General features: G+C 39.2%; 1 protein-coding gene across 1 annotated transcript in view; it reads left to right on the top strand.

Moving 5' to 3' along the window:
- The first annotated feature begins 6,421 nt into the window (after nt 1-6,421).
- The window catches only part of LOC142346019 (neuronal acetylcholine receptor subunit beta-3-like), a 20,388-nt gene continuing 17,828 nt past the window's right edge, over nt 6,422-8,981 (top strand). Inside the window, exon 1 of the mRNA XM_075398498.1 lies at nt 6,422-6,515. The gene's annotated coding sequence lies outside the window, so the exon portion shown is untranslated. The remainder of the gene's footprint in view (nt 6,516-8,981) is intronic.

Raw genomic sequence — 8,981 nt, 5'->3', positions numbered from 1 at the left:
TTTGCGATTTGGACCGTGATCTTAAACCGAATTTATTCTTTTAACACAAAAATTCCCACTTGTACGATATGTTATCACCAACAGCGACGAACATTCGCTAAACCTAAAAGCTCAAATGTTATTTCACTTTTTCAATGTAAATTTGTCTCATCTCCCTTTATGTATCAGAAAACCAATGTTTTGAACGCAATCCTATATTTTACCAAAACAAACGACAGTTTGTAGACCAAGTCACAGGTAAGACCTTTCCCTGGTCTATAAAGGCACCATGTAAATCAGATAATTTTGATCAACAAATCTCACTAGATGAGGATGGCGATGGGTCATACCGCCTATCGCCTTATCCAATTAAGGCGCGAAACCCCGTCAGAACTTTCACGCCTGACGAAATCTAAAACCACTTCACCAACGTGGACTTTACAGCAAAACAACTCGGCATATATAGTCAACACGATTGGACTAAGTTCATCAATTAGATTAAATTTAACCTGTTAGTAGATGACGCCGCCGAGAAATTTCGAGTAACACAAGCTGTAAACTTTGCTGATCTTGCAAAACAAGCTCAATTACAAGAACAATTCTCACAATTACAAAAGAATACAACAGTTATTATAATAAACTCTTTATTAGCGGAAACGAGTTTGCACTTCGCCGTCTCGATTGGCCAGATCTAATCAACGGCAACTCTTTAAAAGAGTCCCTCATTGGAATCTTTGGATACCCCTGGTACGTATTAAAAGAAATAGCCATTATTTAGACTGTATTTAACTTTTTAAAGTGCTTTTCTGGACTATTTGGAAGCGCTTTTAATGCCTATACTCTTAGAGCACTTTTAGGCTCTAAGATAACATTAGCCAAAATAATCACCTCTGGATTTTTTGGGTTATTTTCACAAACAATATTCCTTGTACTCCAATCAGATTCCTCACAATATAAACTACCCTCCCCTTAAAAACGACAAAACACTCCGTTGATAGTAAAATTCCTCACTCTCAAACTGAATTGAATCTATTACACCGAAAGTTTGAAAACTTCTATCAGAAATTTTCTTCTCCTGTACACAAGAATTCGAACAAACACAAAACATCCACTCTCTCCACCTCTATTTACGAATGCTATGGCTTATCAGTAGCATCACACAGTAAACCGAAATTTCACTCTTTACACTTACATACCTTTCAGCCTAACCAACGCAAACCTTCACGAGGCATTCCACTTTCAAAGGAGTTTTTCCAAATTGACACTGCTTATCAGGAAATTCCGGAAGAACTTCTTTTTAATATGCCCAGTACTCGTATTTAGCACTTTCTTGTTTTAGTGACTCCACAGCAGTCACATGCATAACACAGGAAAGAGGTTCGCCAATTCCTTCAAATGTCGACCCCACGACCTCATTATGCTGGAAGTCGACGACATCTTGCCCTCACCTCTCACACCGTTGGTGTTGATCCACCCAGTTCTAGAAGCAGTATGCGAGATGCAAACACCAGCCCCCTTCACGATGGCTCAATCCCCACCACAGCCACATTCTATGGACACAGCAATTTATGCGCGGATGAACCCACTGCCTTCACCCGCCACCTCAGCTTACTCTTCAAGTGATCTCCCCCTGAACATCGAAAACGACACGAAATTACCCTTGGCTCCTGCTGGACCACCAAGCTCGTCACCAGAGTTACCCCTCAAGGAGACCAACTGGTGCCACAGCCACCTCCGATATACGCAACAACCACTCACACAGCAATACCCATATCACAACCCCCCAGCCTACGAGTATTTCCTCCTCTGCTGATGAAGTAGCTATAGCAGAACAATCGGGCCGCTCAACGCCTGAAACGGTTAGTCCAAACAAGCCATACTCTGGAAGGATTCGTGGATCTCGACCACGCTCCCAAACATGGGTGTACCCACCACCAGTAATGCCCACACCCTCTAAACAACGTCCACACGCACCTCCATCATGGTATGGTCCAACCATTCCACCTCTTTGACCACAGCTGTCTTTCCCACAACCACCCCCTACGATCGACCGACGTCATCGGATAATTACCCGTGCACCGACCTTTCAACCTGAACACGCCCACGAGCCACACCACATGAAATCTATCCTGTGCACTCATCTCCGATCCAGGCTTCACAATCGCCTGCTCGACACACTGCAAGCCCCCCAAGAAGCCCTCAGCCCCATCCTATCGCGGGAAAAGGAAACCCCTTTGCACCCACGCAAGTGATTATTCCTAGAGCACCCGGCCCAAACTTTCGTTTTCACCAATTCACAAAACCTCTCGGCATCGACACAATCCACGGTGTTCATGTCCCCAAGTGGATCAACTACAAGTCAACACCACCACAACACACCCTCCAGCCCACATTCAGTTCCTGCTCTCTTGGACAATTGGAGATTGAACATAATCAGGAAGGTCGGGATAGAGACCTCCCACTAGAGTGTCTCCCTTTTCCAATCAACCACCGCTTCACGGAACGTTTCTGGCACCAATCCAAATGATTCTTTGCCCTTGCGGACCGCCAGAACGACTACTTAAACACTTTTTTCACTCGAGATGTCGCCCCTGTCGTTTTTACCTGAAATACGACCCCTTCTGTTTTCAAAATTGCTTTTTTTACATCCTACACAGATGGATGTAAATAACCAGAAACACAAAGTCAACAGAGTAAAAATGTTACACACTATTCACAACTATTTATTTGTCCAACACCACTTCCACAGGGCAAACCCACTCATCCACTCGAATTCGCGTCTCCAATATGCTAAAACAAAGCTAACTTCACCCTACTACATGAATTATAGTTATATAATTCAACCAAATTATTGAGAAGGCACTCTTCGCAATTTTGATCCGATAAAAAACCACTTTCTGTTCTCACCGCTTTATGCAAAGACCAACCATCCAAATTTTGTTCCAATCGAGTGTCTCTAGTGTGTAGAGGGAGGAGTCACAAAGTGAATGTAAGGCAGCACCGTCAACCTCCTCAACAGGGACTGGATAACGGACAAGTTGCACAATCGAGAACCGTCAGCAGAGGAGACACCGATTCTCAGCGTTGAAGCTACACTGCAACCTCAACCTCTTCCCTCGTGCCCTTGCAGCTTGCCTGGCACGTGATCCGGACCTCTTCGAATATCGGGCGTAGGCCACAGTCCTACACCATTGCGCTCATAGTCCCTCAAAAACTAAAGACTCACTGCTCTTTCAAACGCACTTAAAACTTTAATTTTTTTCTTTATATTTCTCTTCCTCTATATACACTATCTCTTTCTATATTCCTTTCTTCTTTGTCACAGCTGAAGATTAGGATCAGTTGTATTCTTTTTCCTCTCGGTCGGGGCTTACTATGCAAGCATTTAATTTAATTAATAAATTTAATAAGGAAAGTAGCTCACACAGTGGCTAAAAGATGGATTTCCACCAGAATGTCAGCTGGTATACCAGACTGGTCCAAACTTCGTACCATGGAGATAAACAGAAATCTCTTTGTACAAACCAAACAGAGACTACAAACCACAAGCGAACCTCCAATAGGGAATAAATCCTCACCATATGACAGTATGAGCAGTTGGATACTCTAACAGGACTGACGTTACTGGCCAGCACACCCTGTAACTGGCACCCTTTCTGGTTCTACAATCAGACGAACCGTTCACTGACGACACTAGTCAGCACTTTACTGACAGTGACTCCAGACGGCAACTCAACTCACAACTCCATTTCAACCGGAACACAACCCTTTACCCCACCACTAAACGAGGATGACACATCCATAGTATTTCTGAAACAGTTCACAAATTCGGATTTAAAATTTTTAACCCCGGATGGATGTAGCAGTAGATATACTGGATGTATACCTCCATCCAATCAGAGACTGAGAAGACACTATTCTCTTTTATATAGAGAGAACTCTACTAACTATATTCAGTCTTTTAGAGTAGTTGCACGATGTGTTTACCTCTGACTCCGGTGTTAACTCTTTTATACATCGTTATAATTGAAGTATATCTTCAGCGTTTTATCGAGTCGGTTAGTCTGAGAGATATAAGTAGGTGTAATTCGCGCGTAGAAATAAGTAGCCCTAACTCTTTATACATTAAGGCTGGAAAGGGAGCCCATACAGGGTCTGCGTTAATATGGCGGAAGATCATTTTTTTGCATTCATTGTAATTGTAATTTTAGATTAAACATAAACTCCTGTGATAAAAATTGTAATTAGATGCTTTATCGATCTTAATTTTCAGTAAGAAGACAATATATAGGAAGGAAAAATTTTGAAAGCCCAAAAAGTTTGAAGGCCCAAGAAAACTCAAAATTGTAGTTGCAGTTTTAGTTCAGCTGACTGTTTTTTTTTTTAAAAAAAAAATAAACGAGCGTTCTTCAAAGTTAACAAAATAGTTTTGTTTCTCAAAGAACCCCTGATAGTTTCCCCTCTATATGAAAAACATAAGAAAGATGAAACGTTTATCAGAAATCGAATTTTTGTCGAGTTCGCATTCGAAAAACAGTTATAACGAATCAGAAACCTAACACCAAACAAGCAGAAAATTTTAAACAAATGAAAACGAAACCGATTGTTAAACAAAATATAGATGATATTCTCGGTAACAAAAAAGTAGTCGCATAAATACCATCAGTGGCCATCTGTGTGTGATGTGTTTGGCTAAAAAATAAATTGGAAATTAAATAATCATTTCCTCACGAAAATTGTTCAGCGATCTTAGATTTTCACTAAAAGTTATTTAATGTTATGATGCAGCTGTTATGTTTAAAAAAGTCAAACAACAGTTGAGCAAATTGACTTTAAATTCGTTTTAATTTGTTGATATCAACAGAGAATGCCTGAAGTATGATTTTTTGGAAAAGTAAAAACGGTTTCTTCTATGTTGAACCCGAACATTTTCGTTTTTATTTGCGTTTGAAATAGGTAACCCAACTGTTGGTTCACGAGATATTTTAAAAGGAGAAACTAAGCTAAAACCTGTCTTAAAATGATCCCTTGATTGTTTTCTTAGTTCGCTTCATTTTAAATTCAATTCTCTGTCAGATTCGTTTTATTTGCTTCAGTTTTCACTGTATCAATTTCCAACTGAACAGCGTTTCAATTTGTTTTTTTTTTTGCAAAACAATATTGGGTATAATTACAACTGAGTCGACTGCCCAGGTGTCATTGTATTCTGTTTTCTCGTTTTGTTCAACAGTTGATATCAACGTGTCAACTGAAGAGAAAGGAAAGTATATCGCCAGAGTAGTCCGGCGGACTATCCGGTGGACTAGACGCATAATGTGATACTTAAATTTTGCGTCCAATGTGACACATAAATTTTGCGTCAATAAACGACATACCAGGTGAAAGAAAAAACAAGTAAAAACACATAACATTGCGAGAAAATTAAGGATACCGTATAGGTATAGATGAGGAACAAGGAATAAAAAATCAAAACCTACTTACATTTTTTGGTAATCGTCTCTACAATTTGCGAGACTAGCAAAAAAATGTGACAAAGATGCAAAAAAGCTGTAAAATTACACTTAAATGGGGCACGAAAATGATTTCAAACTGATCAGAAAGTTGCTAGAACCACAGAAAGTGGCGAAGTTGATCCCGAAATCTCTAAATGGACTGTGAAATTGCAAAATTGAAAGAAGAATTCAAAGATAGTACTAGCACAAAACTGTCTTGTGAATATGAATTATAAATAAAACCTATAATTAGCTCAAAAAATTACAAACGTGCAAATAATTTTAAAAATATTTGAGAGTAACAACTGAGGCCGAAAAAAATTTATAGTTAAAACTAGAAAAATACATTGAAATTTCTGGACGCGAAAACATTCTAATGTTTGAGCAAAATGTATTATTGACCTACTTTTTTCACATTCACAAGATAATGCATTGCTTAGTTTCATTTTTGCTCCTCTTTTTTCTGCTTCTGACTTTGAGTTAATTTGTTTTCACGTGCGGCATCAATTTATCATCCCTTTTCACAGACAGTGAGCAGATTAAAAAGTCAAATCTTTAATAAATTCTCTTGGATTCTTAAAAACCAAATTGATGAAGAATTGCCTAAAATTCTGACGCGTTATCATAACAGATATCGAAAAAAAAGTTTGTGAGAATTTAATTTCTCAATTAGATGTTAACTAATAAAAAAGATAATCAAGAAATATTTTCTCGGCTGATTGAAGTATTTTTCAGGGAAAAGATTACTCCTGCTATTAAATGAAGTACTGTTTGCGGTATACTGTAAAGCTCACTGCTGTCAATTTCAAAGTTAATTAGTTAGTGTTTGAATATGAATTTTTGTTTTAGTTTTGCGTGATTCCATAGACGTTATATACGAAGCCTACAATGATCAAGGTGTTTTATACGATGGACACATATTTAGTTTGTACCAGTTCATAACAGTGAAGCTATCTTGTGGGTTCGATGTCAGCAAGTTCCCCTTTGACACCCAATACTGTCCGATTGTATTCAGCAGACTGAATGGATATAATCACGATGTCGGTAAGTTGAATCAAAATCTCAAATGTTTATCTTGGATATCTAATATCCGTTTGTGCCCCACCCATATTTTTGCACCCCAAGATGCACGTGCCATTTTTTTTTGTTTTTCCTTAATAATTTATTATGTAAAGACACGTACTCTGTAACGGGGAGGGGGGAGGGGGTGCTACACGTACTGGGAGTGATGTGTGTGTGTTTGTGTGTGTGTGTTTGTGAGTGCGTTTGTGTTTGTGTTTGTGTTGTGTGTGTTGTGTGTGTGTGTGTGTGTGTTTGTGTGTGTATGTGTCGTGTGTTTGTTTGTGTGTATGTGTGTGTTGTGTGTTTATGTGTGTGTATGTGCTGTGTGTTTGTGTTTGTTTGTGTTGTGTTTTTGTTTGTGTGTATGTGTTGTGTGTTTGTGTGTGTGTGTGTGTGTGTGTGTGTGTGTGTGTGTGTGTGTGTGTGTGTGTGTAGGTGTGTGTGTGTGTGTGTTTGTGTGTGTGTGTGTGTGTGTGTGTGTTTGTTTGTGTATGTGTGTGTTGTTTGTGTGTAATGTGTGTGTGTGTTGTGTGTGTGTGTGAGTGTGATTGTGTGTGTGTGTGTTCTGTATGTTTGTGTGTGTGTATGTGTGTGTGTGTGTGTGTTGTGTGTTTGTTTGTGTGTATGTATGTGTTGTGTGTTTATGTGTGTGTGTATGTGTTGTGTGTTTGTGTTTGTTTGTGTTGTGTGTTTGTTTGTGTGTATGTGTTGTGTGCTTGTGTGTGTGTGTAAGTGTGTGTGTGTGTGTTTGTTTGTGTATGTGTGTGTTGTTTGTGTGTGTTGTGTGTGTTGTGTAAGTGTGAGTGTGATTGTGTGTGTGTGTGTTCTGTATGTTTGTGTGTGTGTATGTGTGTGTGTGTGTGTGTGTGTTGTGTGTATGTGTTGTGTGTGTGAGTTTGGGTGTGTTTGAGTTGTGTGTTTGTTTGTGTGTGTGTTGTATATATATATATATATATATATATATATATGGGTATTTTTGGTTGTGTCTGTGTTTGTTTGTGTGTGTGTTTGAGTGTTTGTGTGTGTGTGTTTGTGTGCTTTTGTGTGTGTGATTATGTTTGGGTGAGTGTTGTGTGTGATGTTTTTTTGGGTGTTGTTTGTGTGTTTGTGTGTGTTTGTGTGTATGTGATGTGTGTTTGTTTGTTTGTGTGTGTTTGTATGTGTATTTGTTTGTGTGTGTTGTATTTTTGTATTTATGTGTTCTGCGTTTGTTTTGGTGTGTGCATGTTGCGTATGTAAAATGGTGTAATTTTTTGTGTGTGTTGTGATTGTGCGGGTGTTTTTGTGTGTGTGTGTTGTCTGTGTGATGTGTGTATATATATGTGGTTGTGTTTGTGTGTGTGGTTGTGTGTGTGTGAATGTTTGTGTGTGATCTGTGTGTTGTGTGTATATGTGTTGTGTGTGTGTTTGTGTGTGTTTGTGTGTGTATTGTGTGTTGGTAGGTGTTGTGCGTTTGTGTTGTGCTTAATTTTGTGTTTAATTGTGTATGTGAGTTTTGTCTGTGTGATTGTGTGTGCGTTTGTGTGTGGGTGTTTGGTGTGAATGTGTGTGTTGGTGTTTGTAAGTGTGTGTGTGTGTGTTTGTAAGTGTGTGTGTGTTTGAATGTGTGTGTGTGTGTTTGTGTGTGTGTGTTTGCGCTTATGTGTGCTGTTTGTGTGTTGGGCGTTTGTCTGTTTGTGTTGTGTGTGTGTGCTTTGCCTGTATGTGTGCGCAAATGTTTGTGTGTTTGTATAAATATGTGTTTTGTATGTATGTGCGTGTTGGTCTCTGTGTTTTTTGTGTTTGTTTGTGTGTGTTCTGTGTGAGTAAATGTATGAGTTTGTGCGTCAGTTTGCGCTTTTGTGTGCTGTGTGCGTGTTGTGTGTGTGTGTGTTTGTGTGTATGTGTGGGTGTGCGTTGAGTGTGTATGTGTGTATGCATATTTGTGTGTGTATTTTGTTTTGTGTACTGCGTGTGAGTTGTGTGTTTGTGTGTGTTCTGTGTGTGTATTTGTATGTGTTAGTGTGTGTGTTTGTGCTTGTGTGTGCTGGGTGTGTTGTGTGTGTAGGTATGTGAGTGTATTGTGTGTATGTGTGTGTATGTGTGTGTGTTTGTGTGTGTTTGTGTGTATGTGTTGTGTGTTTGTTTGTTTGTGTGTGTTTGTATGTGTGTGTGTTTGTGTGTGTTGTATTTTTGTGTTTATGTGTTCTGTGTTCGTTTTGGTGTGTGCGTGTTGCGCATGTGTAATGGTGTAATTTTTTGTGTGTGTTTTGATTGTTGGTGTTTTTGTGTGTGTGTGTGTGTTGTGTGTGTGTTGTGTGTATATATATATGTGAGTGTGTTTGTGTGTTGGTGTGTGTAAGTGTGTGTGTGTGTTTGAATGTGTGTGTGTGTTTGTGTGTGTGTTTGTGCTTATGTGTGCTGTTTGTGTGTTGGGTGTTTGTCTGTTTGTGTTGTGTGTGTGTGCTT

Source organism: Convolutriloba macropyga, chromosome 9, assembly GCF_964194025.1.
Source record: "Convolutriloba macropyga chromosome 9, txConMacr16.3, whole genome shotgun sequence".
NCBI lineage: Eukaryota > Metazoa > Xenacoelomorpha > Acoela > Convolutidae > Convolutriloba > Convolutriloba macropyga.
This window is presented reverse-complemented; position numbering and strand designations above follow the sequence as displayed.